Below are 24,871 nucleotides of genomic sequence, written 5' to 3'. Positions count from 1 at the left end.
TATGTAGTATGTATTTAGCATGTAGTATGTATGTAGCATGCATGTAGTATGTATGTAGTATGTATGTAGTATATATGTAGTATGTAGCATGTAGTATGTATGTAGCATGCATGTAGTATATATGTGTTATGTATGTAGCATGCATGTAGTATGTATTTAGTATGTATGTAGCATGCATGTAGTATGTATGTAGTATATATGTGGTATGTATGTAGTATGTATGTAGTATGTATGTAGTATGTATGTAGCATGCATGTAGTATGTATGTAGTATATATGTGGTATGTATGTAGTATGTATGTAGTATGTATGTAGCATGTAGTATGTATGTAGCATGCATGTAGTATATATGTAGTATGTATGTAGCATGTAGTATGTATGTAGCATGCATGTAGTATGTATGTAGTATGTATGTAGTATTTTTTTTTTTTTTTTTTAACATTTAACACATTAGCCGGATGATGGGACTACTACTGTCCCATCATTGGCTAATGTGTCAATCACTGTCATGGTAGCAGGCATCGCCAGATGGGACTTATAGTCCCATCGGACGATGCTTGCACAGACCCCCGGACATCAGCACAGCCCCCCGGCAGGCCGGCACAGCCCCCCGGCAGGCCGGTACAGACCCCCACAGGGTGCACAGACCACCGGCAGGCCGGCACAGCCACCCGGCAGGCCGGTACAGACCCCCACAGGTTGCACAGGCCACCGGCAGGCCGGCACAGCCCCCCGGCAGGCCGGTACAGACCCCGGGCAGTCCACACAGCCCCCCGGCAGGCCGGCAGAGACCCCCGGAAGGCCCGAAATGATGGCGCATCATGATGCGCACACACCGCGCATCATGATGACGTCATTTCGGCTGTCAATCAACTTTGAACTTCCGATTCCGATGCCGACTTCCGATATTGAAAAAATATCGGAAGTCGGTATCGGAATTCCGATACAGGAAGTATAGGCCGATACCCGATACTTGCGGTATCGGAATGCTCAACACTATTCACCACACATACACCAACCTCGCCACATAAAAGTCGAAACACAAAAGTCGCCACACTGTCCCAGAGCTGTTTAAGGCTAGTTTCACATTTGCGCTTTTGAGCGCAGCGACGGCCTGCGCACGGCCGCCGCTAAGCCCCGCCCCCTGCCGCGCCTCCGCCGGTAGCTCTGCCTACCGGCGCATGACGCTGCATGCGTCCTGCATCCCCTATCTTTATCACTGGGGGCGCAGGTCATGCGCAGTATGCGTTTGGCGGCACAGACGTCCTTTTCACGGTGCACCGAGCGCAACCAAACTGAAGCAGGTTGCATTTGGCGCTGGTCGGCACACCGTGAAAAGGACACATGCACCGGCAAACGCATACTGCGCACGGCCTGCGCCCCCAGTGATAAAGATAGGGGACGCAGGACGCATGTAACGTCCTGCGCCGGTAGGCGGAGCTACCGGCGGAGGCGCGGCAGGGGCGGAGCTTAGCGGCGGCCGTGCGCAGGCCGTCGCTGCGCTCAAAAGCGCAAATGTGAAACTAGCCTAAAAGATGAAAAATGAGCTGTGATTGTTTGCTATCAGCAACAGTTTTCTTTGTAGACAGTTGTGGTAACTGAGGCCTATTATTCTTATCATTTCTATGGTGTTATCGTCTATTAGATACACGGCTCAGCAGACAGTATCACACAGGATAGGATTAGATACACGGCTCAGCAGTCAGTATCACACAGGATAGGATTAGATACACGGCTCAGCAGTCAGTATCACACAGGATAGGATTAGATACACGGCTGAGCAGTCAGTAACACACGATAGGATTAAATACACAGCTCAGCAGAAAGTATCACACAGGAGAAGATACTTGGGTAATCGTTTAGTTAATTTGTGTTGCAAATTTGTAGCGTTGAATATATAATGTGAAATTTTTTGATGTGCAATATAATCATTATAGTTTGTTATAACTAACCACAGTTGGTTACTATGCCCGGGCAACGCCGGGCTCTTCAGCTAGTAAAGAATAAATGGATTGATGGTAGGGTAACTGACTTGCCACTTCTTGTTGTAACAGGGATAAATGTTTTCTTTTTGGAATTCCATGATCTACTGATAGTTACGAGTCCCAAAAGTAGGATACCCACTGATTATCAAGTTGTCACATAACCTATAGACAGCCTCATTTTAAATAAACAGTTTTGAGATTTCACTATATAATGATATATGCATATTTTGCATTGGCTATCATTCAGGAATCAATTGATCAACATGCAATCAATATGATTCATGCCCCCAAAATTGAATAGACACAAAAAATCTAGAAAAATACATATTTTTATTAATAAACAAGAATAAAATACATATATTTATGAAAACAATGAAGAAACATATAGGAGGTGATAAAAAGTCCTATACAGGGAAATCAAAGGAAAACGTACAGGGAGTGGGTGTAATCAATAGATCACATTAAACTTCCACAATGCCGCCAAATGACCAGTGTGAATATAGTAATAGCATCCATATAACCATATATAGTTGACGCACACATGAATGATCCTATACAGACATCATAACAAAAAAATAATATAAAGAAGTTCATTTACCAGAGCAAGTACCCAGGGACTCAAACCTATGTTTCGCCAGGTGGCAATCTCATGGTTTAAATTAAGAACAAGAGAAAAACAGCAGTGGAAATGGTAGGGCAAGGCATTAATGGAATAAAGAAAAATCCATATTTTCAATACTTTTTTATTTCTCTTTCTTCTTTAACCCCTTTACCCCCAACGGTGGTCTGCACATTCATGATCGGGCCAATTTTTACAATTCTGACCACTGTCCCTTTATGAGGTAATAACTCTGGAACGCTTCCATGGATCCCAGTGATTCTGACATTGTTTTCTCAAGACACATTGTACTTCATGTTAGTGGTAAAATTTCATTCAAATAACTTGCGTTTATTTGTGAAAAAAACTGAAATTTGGCGGAAATTTTGAAAATTTCGCAATTTTCCAACTTTGAATTTTTATGCCCTTAAATCACAGAAATATACAGTTGTGGCCAAAAGTATTGACACCCCTGCAATTCTGTCAGATAATACTCAGTTTCTTCCCAAAAATGAATGCAAACACAAATTCTTTGGTATTATTAACTTCATTTAATTTGTCTTAAATGAAAAAACACAAACGAGAATGAAGCAAAAAGCAAAACTTTGATCATTTCACACAAAACTCCAAAAATGAGCCAGACAAAAGAATTTGCACCCTCAGCGTAATACTTGGTTGCACAACCTTTAGGCTAAGTGCACACGTACTGGAACTCTCGCGGAAATTACCGCGAGAATTCCGGAATTCCAGTCCGCGGGAAAATCGCATTTTAAATTCCCGCGATTTTCCCGCGGAAAAACTAGCATTTTGCAAGCGTAATTAGCTTGCAAAATGCTAGCGTTTTCCAAGCGATCTGAAGCATCGCTTGGAGAACTGATTGACAGGTTGGTCACACTCGTCAAACATAGTGTTTGACGAGTGTGACCAACTTTTTACTACTGAGGCTGCCTATGCAGCATCAGTCGTAAAAGATAGAATGTAAAAAAAAAAATAAAAAACGGTGTTATTCTCACCCTCCGACGTCCCGCGCATCCGTTCCCAGTAATCCTCTGCGAAAATGCCCGCGATGACGTCAGTTCTCGCGGGATTGCGACGTCTCGCGGTAATTCGCGATGATGTCGCGCGAATGACCGCGAGACTTCGCGATCCCGCGAGAAGGGACGTCATCGCGAGCATTTTCGCAAAGGACTACTGGGAACGAGAGCGTGGAGAGAAGCAGGAATGCTGCGCGAAACGTCGGAGGGTGAGAATAACAATATTTTTTATTTTTAAATTCTATTTTTTACAGGGCTACCCAAAGCCTGGAGGACAGTCTCCTCTCCTCCGGACCGTGGGTACCATCCGCAAATGTTCTGCTTACTTTCCGCATGGTGTGCACAGCCACATGCGGGAAATAAGCGGAACAATGCATTCCTATGGGTGCGGGATCGCCGCGATTCCGCAAATTAATGAGCATGCTGCGGTTTTTACCGCGAAGCGATTCCGCCACGGTAAAAACCGCAGCATTAGCACAGCATTGCGGAATCCCATAGGAATGCATGGGATGCTTATTTTTTGCGTTTTTGCGGCAAAATCGCGCGGTTAAAACCGCCGCGGAAACGCGAAAAAAACGCCACGTGTGAACTCAGCCTTAGCCAAAATAACTGCGACCAACTGCTTCCGGTAACCATCAATGAGTGTCTTACAATGCTCTGCTTGAATTTTAGACCATTCTTCTTTGGCAAACTGCTCCAGGTCCCTGATATTTGAAGGGTGCCTTTTTCAAACTGCCATTTTTAGATCTCTCCACAGGTGTTCTATGGGATTCAGGTCTGGACTCATTGCTGGCCACCTTAGAAGTCTCCAGTGCTTTCTCTCAAACCATTTTCTAGTGCTTTTTGAAGTGTGTTTTGGGTCATTGTCTTGCTGGAAGACCCATGACCTCTGAGGGAGACCCAGCTTTCTCACACTGGGCCCTACATTATGCTGCAAAATTTGTTGGTAGTCTTCTGACTTCATAATGCCATGCACACGATCAAGCAGTCCAGTGCCAGTGGCAGCAAAGAAACCCCAAAATATCAGGGAACCTCCGCCATGTTTGACTGTAGGGACCGTGTTCATTTCTTTGAATGCCTCTTTTTTTCTCCTGTAAACTCTATGTTGATGCCTTTGCCCAAAAAGCTCTACTTTTGTCTCATCTGATCAGAGAACATTCTTCCAAAACATTTTAGGCTTTTTCAGGTACGTTTTGGCAAACTCCAGCCTGGCTTTTTTATGTCTCGGGGTAAGAAGTGGGGTCTTCCTGGGTCTCCTACCATAGAGTCCCTTTTCATTCAGATGCCGACGGATAGTATGGGTTGACACTGTTGTACCCTCGGACTGCAGGGCAGCTTGAACTTGTTTGGATTTAGTCGAGGTTCTTTATCCAACATCCGCACAATCTTGCATTGAAATCTCTTGTCAATTTTTCTTTTCCGTCAACATCTAGGGAGGTTAGCCACAGTGCCATGGGCTTTAAACTTCTTGATGACACTGCGCACGGTAGACACAGGAACATTCAGGTCTTTAGAGATGGACTTGTAGCCTTGAGATTGCTCATGCTTCCTCACAATATGGTTTCTCAAGCCCTCAGACAGTTCTTTGGTCTTCTTTCTTTTCTCCATGCTCAATGTGGTACACACAAAGACACAGGACAGAGTTTGAATCAACTTTAATCCATGTCAACTGGCTGCAAGTGTGATTTAGTTATTGCCAACATCTGTTAGGTGCCACAGGTAAGTTACAGGTGCTGTTAATTACACAAATTAGAGAAGCATCACATGATTTTTCGAACAATGCCAATACTTTTGTCCACCATCTTTTTTATGTTTGGTGTGGAATTATATCCAATTTGGCTTTAGGACAATTCTTTTTGTGTTTTTTCATTTAAGACAAATTAAATGAAGATAATAATACCAAAGAATTTGTGTTTGCAATCATTTTCAGGAAGAAACTGAGTATTTTCTGACATAATTGCAGGGGTGTCAATACTTTTGGCCACAACTGTAGCACACAAAAAGCTTAATAAGTAACATTTCTCACATGTTTACTTTACATCAGCACAATTTTGTAACCAAAATTTTTTTTGTTAGGAAGTTATAAGGGTTAAAAGTTAACCAGCGATTTCTCATTTTTGCAACACCATTTTATTTTTACGGCCCACATCACATTTGAAGTCACTTTGAGGGGTCTAAGTGATAGAAAATCCCCAAAAGTGACACAATTCTAATAACTGCACCCCTCAAGGTGCTCAAAACCACATTCACGAAGTTTATTAACCCTTCAGGTGCTTCACAGGAATTTTTTGAATGTTTAAAAGAAATGAACATTTAACTTTTTTTCACAAAAAAAAATTACTTCAGGTCCAATTTTTTTTATTTTACCAAGGGTAACAGGAGAAATTAGACTGCAAAAGTTATTGTGCAATTGGTCCTGAGTACACTGATACCTGATATGTGGGGGGGAACCACTGTTTCGGCGCATGGCAGAGCTCAGAAGGGAAGGAGCGCCGTTTGTCTTTTTCAATGCAAAATTGGCTGGAATTCAGATCGGTCGCCATGTCACGTTTGGAGAGCCCCTGATGTACCTAAACAGTGGAAACCCCCCACAAGTGACCCCATTTTGGAAACTAGACCCCCCAAGGAACTTATCTAGATATGTGGTGAGAACTTTGAACTCACATGGGCTTCACAGAAGTTTATAAGGTACAGCCGTACAATTAATAAATCATATTTTTTCCACAAAAATGATCTTTTCACCCCCAATTTTTATTTTCTCAAAGGTAAGAGGACCCTAAAAGTTATTGTGCAATTTGTCCTAAGTATGCTGATACCCCATATGTGGGTGTAAACGACTATTTGGGCGCATGGCAGAGCTCGGAAGGGAAGCAGCGCCATTTGACTTTTTTGACTGGAATTGAAATTGGACACCATGGCGCGTTTGGAAAGCCCCTGATGTACCGAAACAGTGGAAACCCCCACAAATGACACCATTTTGGAAACTAGACCCCCCAAGGAACCTATTTAGATGTGTGGTGAGAACTTTAAACCCCCAAGGGCTTCACAGAAGTTTATAACGTACAACTGCACAATTAAAAAATCACATTTTTTCCACAAAAATGATCTTTTCACCCTCAATTTTTATTTTTCCAAGGGTAACAGGACTCCAAAAATTATTGTGCAATTTGTCCTGAGTACGCTGATACCCCATATGTGGGGGTAAACCACTATTTGGGCGCATGGCAGAGCTCGGAAGGGAAGCAGCACCATTTGACTTTTTTGGCTGGAATTGGGATTGGACGCCATGCCGCGTTTGGAAAGCCCCTGAGGTGCCTAAGCAGTGGAAACCCCCCACAAATGACACCATTTTGGAAACTAGACCCCCTAAGGAACTTATCTAGATGTGTGGTGAGCACTTTGAACCCCCCAGTGCTTCATAGAAGCTTATAACGCCCATGCATGAAAATAAAAAAGTCATATTATTTCCACAAACATGATCTTTTAGTCCCCAATTTTTTTATTTTCCCAAGGGTAACAGGAAAAATTGGACTGCAAAAGTTGTTGTCCAATTTGTTCTGAGTCTGCTGATACCCCATATGTGGGAGAAAACTACTGTATAGGCACACGTCGGGGCTCGGAAGGGAAGTAGTGACATTTTGGAATGCAGACTTTGATGGAATGGTCTGCTGGTGTCATGTTGCTTTGGAGAGCTCCTGATGTACCTAAACAAGTGACCCCATTTTGGAAACTAGACCAGGTAAGGAACTTATCTAGATGTGTGGTGAGCATTTTGAACCCCCCAGTGCTTTATAGAAGCTTATAACGCCCGGGCGTGAAAATAAAAAAATCAAATTTTTTCCACAAACTTGATCTTTTAGTCCCCAATTTTTTTATTTTCCCATGGGTAACAGGAGAAATTGGACCCCAAAAGTTGTTGTCCAATTTGTCCTGAGTCTGCTGATACCCCATATGTAGGAGAAAACTACTGTATGGGCACACGTCGGGGCTCGGAAGAGAAGTAGTGATGTTTTGGAATGCAGACTTTGATGGAATGGTTTGCGGGTGTCATGTTGCATTTGGAGAGCCTCTGATGTGCCAAAACTGTTGAAACTCCCAACAAGTGACCCCATTTTGGAAACTAGACCCCCCATGGAACTTATCTAGATGTGCGTTGAGCACTTTGAACCCCCAAGTGCTTCACAGAAGTTTATAATGTCCGGGCGTGAAAATAAAAAAATCATATTTTTTTCCACAAAAATGATATTTTTGCCCCCAATTTTTTATTTTCCTAAGGGAGACAGGAGAAATTGGACCCCAAAAGTTGTTTTTCAATTTGTCCTGAATAGGCTCATACCCCATATGTGGGAGTAAACCACTGTTTGGGCGCATGGCAGAGGTTGGAAGGGAAGGCGCACCATTTGACATTTTCAACGCAGAATTGGCTGGAATTGAGATCAGACATTTGGAGAGCACCTGATGTGCCCAAACAGTGGAAATCCCCCAATTCTAACGTCAACCCTAACCCCAACACACCCCTAACCCTAATCTCAGCACTAATCCTAGCCCTATCCCTAACCCTAGCCGTAACCCTAGCCCTAACCCTAGCCCTAACCTTAGCCCTAACCCTAACGGGAAAATGGAAATAAATACATTTTTTTTATTTTATTATTTTTCCCTAACTAAGGGGGTGATAACGGGGGGTTTGATTTACTATTTATGGCGGGTTTTTATTATTAAGAGAAGGCTGGTAGTGCAATAAGAAACTGCGCTGCTGTGGTAGAATTCAAGATATCTTTATTGCTAATGCATTTCCTGAGCCAGTCCCAGCTCACTTCATCAGGGGTTTTTATTATTGGCAGCTGTCGCACGCTAAAAGATGCTTTTTATTGTAAAAATAATTTTTGCATCACGACATTTTGAGACCTATAATTTTTCCGTATTTTGACCCACAGAGTCATGTGAGGTCTTATTTTTTGAGGGACGAGTTGATGCTTTTAATGGTACCATTTTCGGGCGCGTGACTTTTTTGATCGCTTTTTATTCCGATTTTTGGGACGCAGAATGAACAAAAAACGGCATTTCAAGAATTTCTTTTGGGGGTGCGTTTACACCGTTCCGCATGCAGTTAAAATTGATAAGGCAGTTTTATTCTTCGGGTCAGTATGGTTACAGCGATACCTCATTTATGTAATTTTTTATGTTTTGGCGCTTTTATGCAAAGAAAACAATTTTATATAAAAAATAATTATTTTTGCATCGCTTTATTCTGCGAGCTATAACTTTTTATTTTTTCACTGATGATGCTGTATTGTGGCTCGTTTTTTGTGGGACAAGATGACGTTTTCAGTGGTACCATGGATATTTATATGTGTCTTTTTGATCATGCGTTATTGCACTTTTTGTTCGGTGGTATGATAATAAATCATTATTTTTTGCTTCATTTTTTATTTTTATTTTTTAAGGGGTTCGCTAAAGGGGTTAACTAATGGGAAAGTTTTATAGGGCGGGTCGTTACGGACGCGGCAATGCCAAATATGTGTACTTTTATTGTTTTTTTTTTTATTTCCAAAAAATGAATTTATTAGGGAATATTTTTTTTTAATTTATTTAGCGATTTTTTAAAAATTATTTTTACACTTTTTTTTAACTTTATTACATTGTCCCAGGGGGGGACATAGCTGTCATGTGACAGATCGCTGATCAGACTTCATGCCTGCGCTTTGCAGGCACTGAGGAAGCCAGCTCCCTGCAGGCCCCCGAAAGTCCCCGTCGCCATCTTGGATCCGGGGACCTGCAGGGAAGGAGCCCCCCGCAGCAGCGTTGCACATTGCGCTGCTGTGGGAGCCCCCTCCCTGCCAATGCTTCCCTTTAACCTCCGGTACACCGCGATCGTGTTTGATCACGGTGTGCAAGGGGTTAACGTGTCGGGGGCAGTCTGTGTACCACCAGTTGGGGAAATGTTAACACTGGCACCACTATGGCATCATTTACTTTAGTCCAATTTGCGGGGAATTCCCCAAGTATAGTGCTGACCTTTTCTTCTTCTTCTATGGGTTGGATGTTACTTTGTTCTTCCAATCTTTATTTCAACTGGTCAGGGCATAATTTCAAATGATCTCTTGATATTGCTGTTGAGGTTTCTCCTCCATCTTTACTAATAAGGCACACCTTGGTATTGTCAAAGTTTGAGGGTAGAATGGTGTAGGGTTCAGCTTCCCATTGGTCATCCAATTTATGCAGTCTTCTTTTCCTCTTGAGGACTTGTTCTCCTGGTGACAAGGGAACTGCAGGTGCATGTTGGTTGTAGTTCTTTTCTTGTTTTTGTCTTGCCTGAGCTAGACTCTTTTCAACACACTCTTGTACTATATGGTACTGTTGTTGCCTCTCTGTATCCCAGTCAGCATCTGATAAGATAAGATAAGATAAGACAATCCTTTAATTGTCCCACCATGGGGAAATTCAGAGCATTACAGTAGCAAGGCAGGAACAAGTACAGATACAGATGCATAAAGGCATTACACTGACAGTAGATAGGTACATATACGGGGAAAAAAAAAAAATGTAACCGGACTGTCACAACTTTGGATCTATCAGTTCACTGTTTGGTTCATTCTCCGTTTTGGACAGTGCTGGTTATACAGCCTAACTGCAGCAGGAAGAAATGACTTTCAATAGCGCTCCCTCTCACATTTAGGATGAAGTAGCCGGTCACTGACAGTACTGCACATCTTTGTCACGGTCTCATGCATGGGATGGGAATCATTCTGCACCATGTAGATCACCTTGGCCAGTATCCTCCTGTCGCCTACTTCCTGAACTGGATCAAGGGGGCATCCCAGGACAGAGCTGGCCCTTCTAATCAGTTTATCCAGCCTATTCCTATCCCTGGTTGATATGCCACTACCCCAGCAAGCCACACCAAAGAAGATGACTGATGCCACAACAGATTTGAAGAAGGATGCAAGGAGTGCCCCTCTAACTCCGAAGGCTCTCAGCCTTCTGAGCAGATAAAGCCTACTTTGGCTCTTCCTGTACACTGCATCCAAGTGATGGGCCCAGTCAAGCTTATTATTGAGGATCACACCAAGGTACTTATAGGTGTCGACTATCTCAATGTCATTTCCCTGAATGTTCACCACTACTGGTGGATATTTGCCCTTGCGAAAGTCCACCACCAATTCCTTGGTCTTCCCGGAATTAATCCTAAGGTGGTTCCTCTGACACCACTCCACAAAAGCTGGGTTAGTGTCTCTGTACTCTCTTTCATCACCTCCTGTGATGAGGCCTACTATTGCAGAGTCAATGGTACTTCAGAGTGATGTTACTTCAGGTGTTAGGACTCCCATGTCCAAATCAATGGGCAGCTTGCCAGGTCTCGCTCTCATTAGGTAGGCTGGAGTGCAGTTGGTGGAATTCACAGGTATGTGATTGTAGAGGTCTACCAGATCTGGCAACTTTTCTGGCCACAGATTCCTCTCCTCCAAAGGCAAGGTCTTCAGTAGGTCGATCACCACCTGGTTCATCTTTTCACACATGCCATTGGTCTGTGGATGGTATGGTGTTGTCTGGATTTTCTTACAACCGTACAAGTTACAGAATTCCTGGAACACTTCTGCCTCAAAAGCTGGACCTTGATCTGTAAGCACTCGCTCGGGGTATCCATGTGGTCTACAGAAGTGCTGTTGAAATGCTCTGGCTGCTGTCCTGGCTGTTTGATCGTTGACAGGCACAACTACCAGGAATCTTGAGTAGTGGTCCACGATGGTAAGAGCATAGATGTAGCCTGAACGGCTTGGAACCAGCTTCACATGGTCCAGGGCTACCAACTCGAGTGGTTGTTTGGTTATTATTGGCTGTAAAGGAGCTCTCTGGCTGTTTCGATCCTTTCTGCACAGGTTACATTGTCCACACTCCCGGCACCAATTTTCAATGGCTTTCCTCATACCAGCCCAGTAGAATCTGTCCCGGAGAAAGTCCTCCAACTTCTTCCATCCATTGATGCCTCCCTCTTTGGGACTACCACCTGCCAGACAAGCTCATGAGTGCGGGCATTGATACTCCTCCGACACAGCTTTCCTTCATAGATGAACAGCCGGCCTCTTTCCTTCCATAACTGCTGGCTTTCTTCAGGAGCATCCGACTCTGGGCGAGAGTCAGCTTGTGACAGTAGCTCCTTCACCATGCGGACTGCGGGGTCGCTATCCTGCGTTTCTGCCAAATTGTGATGGGGCAATGGATTTAGGGTGACCTCTTTCTATCCAGACCACCTGTTTCTCAATCCTTGAGCACGTTGGGCCGCAATTGGCCGGTGGAAGGGAGGTAACTCTATTTCTTCAAGAGCCTCAAGGTCTTCTCCTGCATCTGGCAGATTAGGCATTCTGGACAGCGCATCAGCATTGGCATTCTTGTGCCCTGCTCGGTACTTGATGGTAAACTCATAGTTAGACAGCCGAGCCATCCATCACTGCTCCAGTGCACCTAGTTCTGAAGTTTCCAAGTGAGTCAACGGGTTGTTGTCCGTGAAGATGGTAAACTTGGCTGAAGCTAGGCAATGCTTGAATCTTTCAGTCACAGCCCAGACTATGGCGAGGAACTCCAGCTTGAAGGAACTGTAGTTGTTAGGGTTCCTTTCAGTAGGACGAAGCATCCTGCTGGCGTAGGAGATCACCCTTTCTTTGACATTCTGTACCTGTGACAGTACTGCTCCCAGTCCCACGTTGCTGGCATCTGTATACAACACAAATAGTTTGTCATATTCTAGGTAGGCCAGAACTTCATCCCCTGTGAGAGCCATCTTCAGTCGAGTGAAGAATCTCTCCAACTCCTCAGTCCATTCAAAGGTGGAACTTTTCTGTTTGGCCTTCTTGGACTGCCCCACCAGAAGATTTTGCATAGGGGTGGCTATCTCCGTGAAGCCTTTGATGAACCTTCGGTAGTAGCCTACCAACCCGAGGAATTGGCGTACTTCATGGAGGTTGCTGGGCTTCGGCCAGTCCCGGATGACTGTGACTTTGTCCGGATCTGGTGCCACACCTTCTGCACTCACCACTTGAATGAGGTACTGTACCTTGGGCTTCAGGAGGTGGCATTTGGAAGGCTTCACCTTCAAGCCAAAGTTAGACAATGCTTCAAACACCTCAGCCAGGTGCTTCAGATGGGCTTCATAAGTCTTGGAGAAAACAATGACATTATCAAGGTACAACAGGACTGTCTCAAAGTTCTTGTGTCCCAGGCAACACTCCTTCAGCCGTTGAAATGTTCCTGGGGTGGTGCAGAGCCCGAATGGCATATAGTTGAACTCACAGAGACCCATTGGAGTGGTAAATGCTGTTTTTTCCTTGTCTGCCTCTGCCACGGGAACCTGCCAATACCCACTAGTGAGATCCAAGGTGGAAAAGTAGTTAGCAGTTTTAAGTGCAGCTAAGGACTCCTCAATTCTAGGTAATGGGTAGGCATCTTTATGTGTAATGCTGTTAATTTTCCTGTAATCAACACACATTCTCATGGTACCATCCTTTTTCTTTACAAAAACCATTGGAGCTGCCCACGGGCTACAACTGTCTCTGATAACCCCAGCTTCCTTCATCTCTCTCAACATACCTTTAGCACATGGGTATTGTGTTGGGGGTATAGGCCGGTACCTTTCTTTAATGGGTGGATGATCTCCAGTGGGGATATGGTGTTGAACCCCTTTTGCCTTCCCAAAATCTAGAGAGTGTTTACTGAATACAACCTCATACTCCGGAGTCACTCTGTAAACCCCGTTTTTCTGGTATGAAGGTGTGGAGTCAGTTCCCACCTGCAGTTGCTGGCACCACTCCTCCAGCTGCTTGACAGAGTCATTGTCCTCCACCTGGTCAGATGAGACCAAGGGCTCTGCTGCCTCCATTGCATTGTTACTGACTGTGAGCAGCTTAGCAACTGTGGCATACCGAGGTATTGTGGCCTCCTTCTCCCCACAATTCAAAAGGCATACAGGTACTCTCCCTTTACAGACATCAACTACCCCTCTGGCTGTCAGGACAGTGGGCCTGCTATCAGAGTATACTGGCTCTACCAATGCCTGGTAATCCTTTCCTCTGAGACCTATAGCTGCCCGACACCAAATCAACATTTCACATCTGGGGGGTATTGCAATGGGGAAAGCATCACTCACTCTGACGCTGCCAATTTCCCTGCCAGAGAGTTCTAACTTCTGTCTTTGCATCAGGGATCTGATCTCCTTCTGTAGGACTCGTTGTTCACTGGAACCAGCAGTCTCCGCCACCTGTTGCAACAAGACAATAACCTCGGAAAGACAGTTTTCAATTACATTTGTACCAAGAGTCATCATGGGATTACATTCTCGTCGATCAATATCCACAACTATCAGACCTTGAGATTTTAACTCTTCTCGACCCACTTTAACAGTAATTTCTTTACATCCTATCTGCGGTAAAGACTGACCATTACTAGCAACTACTGTCAGTTCATCATTTGGGCCATGGGTAAGTTCAGAGTCTGCCCAATACCGCTTGTAGAGGATATAGGGCATAGTGGTCACCTGGGAGCCAGTGTCCAGCAAAGCATTCATGGGGATGCCGTCAATCACCACTGGAAGGGTCGGTCTCCCTCCAACATACTTGGCTTGCCAGTTCTTTGGGTCTTTTGGTCCTACTCCTGGGGGTTGGCCCTCTGCCCCAGGGGTTGCTCGTTTAAGTAACAGAATCTTGCGATGTGGCCTGCCTTGTGACAGTGACTACAGATGGGACGTCCATCCTGGTCATAGCGATCGTTGTTCCTTCCTCGGAGTGGCGGGATCCTCTTCTTCTTTAGCCACGGGACATCCTCTGGACTGGAAGCAAGCTGGATCTTCTCCTTGGAGGACACCTGCAGGGACTGCACAGTTTTAGCAAGTGCAGCCATACCTTTGGTCAACTCCTGGACATGAAGATGCAGCTCATCAGATGGATCTTTATCCAGAGTCTGTGCATCAGCCTCCAGTGTGGTGCAGTCAGGAATCCACACTTGAGAATCTAAATAATTTGAGCTAATAACGTGCTGTAGCCAGGAGTCCACATTTCAGAATTTAAATTGTTTGTGCTAATAGTGTGATTCAGCCAAGAGTCCACATTTCACAATCTAAATAGTAATCGTATGGTCCAGCCATGAGTCCAAATTTAAGAATCTAAATCCTTTCTGCTAATAGTGTGGTCCAGACACTAGGCCACATTTCTGAATCTAAATAATTTCTGCTAATAGTGTGGTCCAGCCAGGAGTCCACATTTTAGAATACAAAACCTTTAAGCAAATTGTGCGGTCCAGCCAGCAGTATACAATTTAGCATGTAAATCATTTGTGATAATTGTGTTGCCCATCCTGGAGTCCATATTTCAGCATCTTAATCCATTGTGAAAATTACGTGGCCCAGCCACATCTCAGCAAATAAATACAGATTGTTAATTTACTGACAGGTATGGGCATAGGGTTGTGAAACAGTTGGCTAAAAGAGAGGAAGGGTACATCTAATATGAGTGGGAAAAAGTGAGGTCATGGTGGAAGGGGGAATAGGCTTGGTGTTCGAGGTGTGCATGGGGTAGGTGGTAATGTTACTGAAAGTTTACTGAACAAACACAGGCTTGCTCTATCCAAAGACATCTGACAACTGCTGTTACTGAATGGGCTACTCAAATCCTTATTTTGGCAGCCGCACAGAAGTACGCTTTGTAGATGAGGGCCAAAAAGAGCATGTGCACCAGTGGATGGCAAGTGCTGCATCAAGTGGCCTCTCCTCCTCTTCCTCCACCTTAACATTACACACAGTACAGTACTCAGAGGTGGCACCCCAATTATCCTTATTTTCTTCCTTGTCGCATCTCTCCAACCGCCCATCTGACCCAGACTACAAATAGTATAATTGTGCAGCATGGATGCATGGGACAGGGCTTGGACCAGCATTTCTAGCTTAAACAATGATCAGTAACAGATGTAGGCCTGGTACTCTGAGAACCCTAACAAATTCAGGATGGCATAATCAGCACTTACCATCTTAGTAGCCATTTTGAAACTGTGTAAAAGTGTGTAGAGGTCCTTCATCTGTGCCCACTCAGCAAGCGTTATTTGCACCACGTTTGTACTGCCTTGGCCCAGGCTATGCAAAATGACATACTTCACTAGGGCCTGTCACTGCTGCCACAGTCGCTGCAATACAATATGTTCAGAGTGGAATTCCACTGTTTCGGCACATTGCATATCAACCGGTTAACCGGTAGGCTGAAATACCTCTGTAGTGATGCAATTCGATGAGATGTAGGGTGCGATCGTCGAAAGTGAGCACCCAGTGACCCTGCTTTCTGCAGCAGCTCATCCAGACCGTGATAGTGACGGAAAAATTGCTGTTCCACCAAGTTGAGGATGTGAGCCATGCTTGGCATGTATGTGAGATTGCCACAGTGTAGGGCCACCACCAGATTTGCACTGTTGTCTCACATGGCCTTCTCTGTCTTCTGGTTCAGTGGAGACAACCATTGCTCAAACTTGACCTGGATAGCTGTGCACAACTCTTGAGTTGTGTGACTGCAATCTCCAAGACATATTAATTTCAACATTGCTTGATTGTGGTGAGCATTGGCTGCACAGTACAGAGGTGGGGGGATTCTCTCTGCACTGTTGGAGTGCCTGTCGCATTAAGGGAAAAAAGTTGAGGGTGGAGATGGAGGTTCTAAAGGAGGTGGCAAAGGCAGAAGCAGTGGAGGAAGTGTTAGATACAGATGTTTGTCCTGCAAGTCTTGGGAATTCCAAGACTTGGTGTTTAGTGGTTTAGTTCACCATCCCTTGGTGTGTAGTGGTTTAGTTCTCAATTCCCTTGTGTGTAGTGGTTTAGTTACCCAATCCTAGGTGTTTAGTAGTTTAGTTCTCCAACCCCTATTGTCTAGCAGTTTCATTCTCCATATTCTGGTGTGTAGTGGTTTAGTTCTCCATCCCTTGGTGTCTAGTGATTTAGTTCACTATTGGTGTGTAGTGGTTTAGTTATCCAACCCAAGGTGTTTAGTAGTTTAGTTCTCCAACTCCTATGTCTAGTAGTTTAGTTCTCCATCCTCTGGTGTGTAGTGGTTTAGTTATCCATCCTCAAGCACCCTGCAAGCCTTGGGGATTCCAAGACTTTTGGAGCAGACCCTTGCCCGCCTGCCCCCACAGCCACCTGAGTCACGCAGTGCCCAGTCACCGAGATGTAACACTTGTGTCCATACTTTCTCGTCCAGGTGTCAGTGGTGAAATGCACCCTGTCAGACATACATTGTTTCAAGGAACAGGTGATGTTGTCTGCGACATCCTGGGCTTTCCAAGGTCGTTGCTGTGATGTCAGGCCAGTCACAGCAATCAATCACAATGTGGTGGGTGTGAATAATTTTGAGCAGAACCATGACTGACTGTGGCTGAAGCGGTAAAAAGTGCCACCCCTATGAGTGAAATTAAAGGTATATGATGCAATCAACCAATGATATAAAGTGTTTTTACACATATATACACTGGATTCTTTTCTTCTAGAAAAAAATGTTAGTGATGCACACTGCATCATTAACAACACACTAAAGGCAGTTTAAAACACATAAAGGACATGACAGGTTCCCTTTAACGGGAATCTGCACACAGATTTTTGCTATCTCTTCAGAGAGCAGGGTAATGAAGGTAAACAGACTCTGAATCCAACGATGTATCATTTAATTTACTGGGTGCAGCAAATCTGACACAATCATGCAAAATGAAGCAGAGCTGAAAAGCTAAACTCACTCAGGCTCTTGGTGTACCATAGTTATAGACAGTGAGCTACTTATCATAGGGCGAGGGGGCGTTGCCAGACTAGGGTAGTCTGGCAATGTTAATCTCTTAGTGATAAATCCTTCACAGTTGGTAAACAATGGCACACACATTGACAAGTGACACATCCCTGAATTCTTTGTTTCAGCCTCTATCTTCTGCTGCCTTTAGATTATATAGCAAAAAAAACTGCTGGCAGAAATTATATGTTATATATTGATTACAAAATCAAAGACAAGAAGGAATAATAGTTTCTATCTAAATTCCAAAGAAAATAAAAATAACCGTTACAAAACAAACAATATGGATAAAGGTAGTTTTTAGTATTTCTTACAGTTTACAATTTAATAATATTAGGAACAATATTTGTAGGCACATTTCAGTTCTATAACAGGATCAAATCATCAAATAAGTATTATCAAGGTGGCTATAAGGGCATAGCCAAAAGAGGGTGTTCCTCTGACAATATGGTATCAGCAAACTTAGGTGTTAGTAATGGAGAGCCTTCTATCAGACACCCTCATTAGTCACCCACTAAGAAAATGTATATATATATATATATATACACACACACAGGAAATACATTTTTTTTGAATAAATTTTGAATAAAGACTTCCACACATATTCCCTGGTTTACCATTTATTATTAAAAAAAGAATCCCAGCAGTTCCAATGTAATCCTCGGTGTTCCCACATCTTCTGGTGATTCTCTAAATTCTCTAAAGGGCAATGATGTAATTAACGATATCGCCGTGAGAGAATCTAGAGATTCACTGGACGTCTTGGGAATGCCGAGGATTATGTTGGAACAAACATTGAGGTTTGAGCTATCTAAACAGAGTGGGAAGAATAGCACAAAGTGTGCAAGGACTAATTTAGTCCAGGGGATCAGTCACAGTAGTGTATTTGTGTATTTGTACATACGAACATTTCTTAGGTACTCAAAAGCTGAATTCTTTGAATTTTTTAAAATATGTGATACCATATTTTGAGGATTATAAGACACACAGGACAATAAAATGCACTCTAAATTTTAGGGTACAAAATAGGAAAAACACTTTTTTTTTATTAAAATGGTGATGCTTCTTACTGTATATTGTCTTTTAAAAAGTAGCTTACCTAGGAATGGCTGCAATGGAGTGGGGACACAGGAGGCAGGGTCCATGCCTCAGGAGGCCAGCGGCAGCAGAAACGGTGAAGTGCTACAGTGCGTGGGATCACAGAAGATGTCAGTAACAGTCAGCTGAGTCCATTTGCTATATGATAGCCCTGCTGTGGGCTTCGGGAAAATGGCTGCCGGAGGCGGCACATGCGCAGATTGAGATCTTGAAAGAAGAGATCTTAATTTGTGCATGCGTCACCAGAGAAAGCCATTTTTACGAGCCCACCACAGGGATATGGACTCTGCTCACCAGCGCTGACACCTTCTGTGATCTCAAGCACTACAGAATCGACCCGCTCCTGCCTCTGCTGCTGGCCTCCTAAAGCAGCAACCCTGCTTCCTTTGACCCTGCTCAAAAACTGCCAGGGGATTTTTAAGGTATAGGGGATAATGAGTCGGGAAAGCAATGAATGGAAAGGAAGGTAACCATACAAAGGAAAAGAGGAAAGGGGTTAGGGAGGAAGAGGAGAGAAGGAAAATAAATAGAAATAAAGATCATGTAAACATAGTTGCACCGCAACAATTAATATACCAAGTGCAAAAACAGCATAAAATATAGTATAGATTAAAAGTGTTCTGGCACAGTAATAAGACATCAAATAAAGATGCTTTCTTGCTTGGAGAAAAAATTACATTTCAAGAAGACCATTTGGAATTATATTTCGGTAGAGAGTTATTCCTTTAAGCTAAGGACATTTCAAAGGAGTTATGAGAGAACATAATAGCAATTATGTCAGAAATAGAGGGAGTATCCATCGATTTCCACTTTGATGCAATACAAGTTTTTATGACAGAAAAAAATATGTAAATAAACTTGTCTAATTTTTGAGGGAGGTCATCAGCTTCCAGAAAAAGGAAAAAGGAGAGCCAATTGGGGAAAAATTTTGACACATCTTTCCTAAGTATGGAAAGTTTGGGACAATAGCAGAATATGTGAAGAAGATTACCTCTTTGACGACAATTCCTCCAGCATAAATCGGATTGATTGGGAAATGCATTTTTAAATATAGAGGGAGTGTAGAACCACCTAGATAAAATTTTGCAATAATTTTCATGTAAGTTTGCGCTAATAGAAGATTTGTACACTAGTTCCACCACTTTTTCCTTTTTATCTAGGAGGAAATTATTATTGAAATTTTTTTCCCATCTCCACATATTATTCAGTTTTTCAAAAGAGACATCAGAGTTAAAAATCGAATAGATATTCCTCATATTCCAAATTAAGTTATTCATAGGATTTTTCAAAAGAGTAACAATTTCTCTTGAAAGGGTCAAAGGTAAAGTGAATTTATTTCTAATATACTTCCTTAACTCTAGAAAATGATAGAATTCTTCGTTAGGAAGATTGTATAGGGTTTTCAATGACTGCAAGTGTATAATAGAGACTAACTTAGGCCCCGTTATAAGTGAAGAACAGTCTATAGTTCCAACCATTTTTTACATAGAAAATTCAGTAGAGCTCTATGAAAAATTGAGATAGTAAGTTTGTTGGGATTAATGTTACATTTATTAGTTTTTGAGATACTATATAGCTTTTTCCAAATCAAAGGAAAATAAGTCACCGTGCCCAGATGGGATACCAAATGAATATAAAATATTTAGTCAATGTTATGCCCGGTCCTGCTGCACCCAGTCCTGGTTCCATACCTCCACGGGGTCCCCGTCGGGACTCCGGTTCTGTACCGGCTTCGCGCTGTCCTGCCGCAGGCTCTGCTTCTTCTCTCCCCTCTGCTTCCTGTCAAGCTGTCAGCAGGTCCCCAGGGAGAAGCGCTTTGGTCACAAGCGCAGGCGTCCCGGTCTCTTAAAGAGACAGTATGCATTTTTCAAAAATGCATTTAACCAATGGTGTGGTACTGATTACTATTTCTGGCCCCTCCGCCACAGGGAGGACACAGGAGCAACAAGTATCTTCTGTTGCTAGCTTCCAGTTCCGCTGTTGTTGTGCCTGTGCTTTTGCAATGTTCTGCCAAGTACTCCGCTTGCACTGTTTGTGTCCACAGACTGTCAGTTACCTGTAATTCGTCTGTCCAGGACAACGTCTGTACTGTCTATGCCAGTTCCGTCCCGTTATGCTACTCGGCCAACCGAACCTCTGGACAATGCCAGTGCCAGTCTATATCCGTGTACCCGGAACCCACCGGTCAGCTCCATCATACCTGTTAAACTTGTTCGTTCTACTGGGACAGTTTCCCCGTTGTTATGACACACAGAATGCGCCTGTTCTCATCTTAATTGTCTGCTTCCAAATTGAACGTAAAATTTTAGGCCAGAGAAATCAGGGTACAAATGCAAGCAATTGTCTCTCAAATGATTTCTGATTTATTTCCCGGAGTGTACAACCTTTTATAGCAAAAATCGAGCTGTCTTAGTATACTATATCATGGTTTTTTTCCAAATTAATGATTATCACAATTTACTATTGATATCACAAATTACTATTGATCTCACATGCTCTATATTATTATCTTTGCTACTATGTAATCATTACGCAAATGATTATTGATTCTAGCCTAACCTAGTTTCGATGAAAGTAGGTGGATTACACAACTTGCCAAAGTCCATGTCAATATCAGCATATCTCAAAATACATCCTGAATCCTGATACAGAAATGAGTCTTAGAGAATCAGAAATATCTTAAAGCTACATAATTCTAGTATTCAGCAAAGCGTCCACATTAACTTATAGGTTTGATTCTTGTATATATTCATGTGCCATATATTCTCCGTGTCCGGGGTCTAACTGGAGGTAGCACCGGTGTTCTCCAGACATCCCATTTTGACCCTGTTCGAGGGGACTTAATACAGGTGTCTGGGGCTCATTTAGTCACGCCCCCTTCGGAGTCCCCCGGACCGTGGTCCCGAGGTTCCACAAAAGTTGCAATAAAAAATGAATGTGAACTTCATCATCTGTGCCTCTTTTTCCATTCATTACAGATTGCTCCGGTCTAGGAACCCGCTGGATCCCAGGGACCCCCAGCCATGGAGCTATGTCACGAGGTTACCCATCTGAGGGATCAACAGGACAAGATCACGACCTATCTGTGCAACTTGTGGACCGTTACCAGATACCAGTCCAGCATCTCTCTGATCCGTTGTGGGAGACTTCCATGGATGGCAAACCCCTGATTGAGCCTGTCCAGTTCCAGACTGAGCCAGTGGAACTCTGGGTAGGTCTAATGCATTCAGAAAGAATCCATCTTTACAATATGTGTTGCCTAGTTTGTTTCACCTCTTGCTTTTAGGTGTACCCTGGCTCTGGATGCACAAACCTGTCTTATATTGGAAGATAAGAGAGGTTCTGCGCTGGGGAGACTCCTGCTCTGATCTTTGTATCATTCCTGCTCAACCTGTTCTGCCTCCGGTCCAGCCAACTGCCTTGCTGTGCCTACCTTCCTCTTATTGGGCCTTCTCTCATGTCTTCAGGAAAAAGGAAGCAGAGAGACTACCTCCACACAGGTCGTATGACTGCCTGATTGATCTGCTCCCCAGAACATCCCTTCCTCGGTGGCGAATCTATCCTCTTTCTTAAGCAGAGACCCAGTCCATGTCTGAGAACATCCTGGAGAACATGGCCAGAGGATTTATCCAGAAATCGTCTTTGCTGGAAGGGCCAGGATTCTTTTTTGTGAAGAAAAAGACAGATCCCTATGGCCATGTATAGATTACAGGGGGCTGAACCAGATCACGGTAAAAAACAGGTACCCGTTACCTCTAATTTCAGAGCTGTTTGATAGTCTCAGAGGGGCCAAGATCTTCAACAAATTGGATCTCAGAGGGGCCTACAACCTGATTCCTATTTGGGAAGGAGATGAGTGGAAAACAGCTTTCAACACCAGGGATGGACACTATGAATACCTGGTGATGTCGTTTGGCTTAAGTAATGCACCTGCAGTTTTTCAGGAATTCATAAACGACATTTTCAGGGATGTGTTCTATACATGTGTTGTTGTCTACCTGGATGATATCTTGATCTTCTCTGCAGATTTAGCCTCACACCAGAGGCAAGTACGTCAGGTCTTACAAAGACTTAGAGAGAACAGACTTTGTGCTAAATTTGAAAAGTGCCTCTTTTAACAATCCTCACTGCCTTTCCTCGGTTATATAGTCTCGTCCACAGGATTAGAGATGGATCAGGAGAAGTTGTCTGCTGTCCTCAAGTGGCCTCGCCCATCCGGCCTGAAAGCCATACAACGGATCCTGGGGTGTGCCAACTACTACAGTCTATTCATCCCACACTTTTCTACCCAAGTGGCACCCATCTCGGTCTTAACCCGGAAAGGTGCAAACGCCAAGGATTGGACTCCCAAGGCAGAGGAGGCTTTTGTTTCTCTAAAGAGGGTCTTCTCTTCTTCACATGTTCTCCATCGACTGGACTCAGATAAGCAATTTTTTCTGGAGATAGACGCTTCCTCCATAGATGCTGGAGCAGTTCTCACCCAGAAGTCGGATACTGGTCGTATGGTGTCCTGTGGGGTTTTTTTTTAAGGTTTTTTCCCCGGCTGAAAGGAACTACTCCATAGGAGATCGGGAGCTGTTGGCAATCAAGCTGGCTCTGCAAGAATGGAGACACCTCCTTGAGGGAGTAGTCCATCAAGTTGTTATATTCACCGTCCATAAAAACCTTGCTTTTCTCCAATCCGCACCGAGGCTGAATCCCTGTCAGGCCCGCTGGGTCTTGTTTTTTGCCCGATTTAATTTTGTTCTTCATTTCCATCCAGCAGACAAGAACATCAAAGCTGGTGCACTCTCCAGAGCCTTTCTGCCTCCTGACACTGAGGAAGAACCTCCACACATCATCGAGCTGTCAAGGTTAGTGTCAGTAGCCACTGTTAACCTTGCTTGGCTTCCCCCAAGAAAGACTCTCATGACTACTCCAGACCGGAATCGTGTCCTCCGGTGGGGTCACTCTTCCAAATTGGCTGGTCACGCTGGTAAGAAAAAGACCCATGACTATGTCGCAGCCTGCCCTTCGTGTGCCTGTAACAAGACAGCAAAATGTTTGCCACCCGGGCAACTTCTGCCTCTTCCGATTCCTTCTGCTCCCTGGCAGCACATTGCGATGGATTTCATTACTGATCTTCCCATCTCTTCTGGCTGCTCCATTGAAAAAAGATTTAAATAAACTGGAGAAGTGGGCAGCAACTAACAGAATGGTTTTTAACAGGGAGAAATGCAAAGTACTACATCTGGGCAATAAAAATGAAAAAAGCATATATAGAATGGGAGGAATAGGGCTAAGTGACAGCACATGTGAAAAAGACTTGGGTATACTAATAGATCACAGACTGAATATGAGTCAACAGTGTGATGCAGCAGCAAAAAAGGCAAATGCAATTCTAGGATGTATTAACAGAAGCATACAGTCTAGATCACGTGAAGTCATTATTTCCCTCTACTCCTCTTTGGTCAGACCTCATCTGGAATATTGTGTCCAGTTTTGGGCACCACATTTTAAAAAAGACATCAACAAACTGGAGCAAGTTCAGAAAAGAGCGACCAGAATGGTGACCGGTCTGCAAACCCTGTCTTATGAGGAAAGGTTGCAGGATTTGGGAATGTTTAGTTTGCAAAAGAGAAGACTGAGAGGAGACTTAATAGCTGTCTACAAATATCTAAAGGGCTGTCACATTGTAGAAGGATCAACTTTATTCTCATTTGCACAAGGAAAGACTAGAAGCAATGGGATGAAACTGAATGGGAAGAGACACAGATTAGATATTAGAAAAAACTTTTTGACAGTTAGAGTGATCAATGAGTGGAACAGGCTGCCACGAGAAGTGGTGAGTTCTCCTTCAATGGAAGTCTTCAAACAGAGGCTGGACAGACATCTGACTGGGATGATTTAGCGAATCCTGCTTTGAGCAGGGGGTTGGACCAGATGACCCAGGAGGTCCCTTCCAACTCTACGATTCTATGATTCTATGATTCTATTGTCTGGGTTGTGGTGGACCTCTTTTCGAAGATGGCTCACTTCGTTCCGCTACCCGGTCTCCTGTCCACCCCAGAGCTTGCTGATTACTTCATTCAACACATCTTCCATCTCCATGGCTTCCCTCTCCACATAGTGTCCGACAGGGACGTCCAGTTCACTTCGAGGTTCTGGAGAGCAGTCTGTATAATCTGGTGAAGGTAGAACTGGAGTTTGCCTCTGCATACCACCCTCAATCTAATGATCAAGTGGAGAGGACCAATCAAATTTTGTCCGGATTCCTGCACCACTTCGTCAACATGTATCATGACAACTGGGTCAAGTTGCTGCCCTGGGCAGAATTCTCGTACAACAACCAAGTAAGCAAATCCTCGAGAAAATCGCC

This window comes from Dendrobates tinctorius, unplaced genomic scaffold (assembly GCF_039654945.1).
Source record: "Dendrobates tinctorius isolate UK_male_01 unplaced genomic scaffold, ASM3965494v1 ptg000022l, whole genome shotgun sequence".
Lineage (NCBI taxonomy): Eukaryota > Metazoa > Chordata > Amphibia > Anura > Dendrobatidae > Dendrobates > Dendrobates tinctorius.
The sequence above is the reverse complement of the archived record's forward strand: the minus strand, read 5'-3'. Positions refer to the sequence as shown.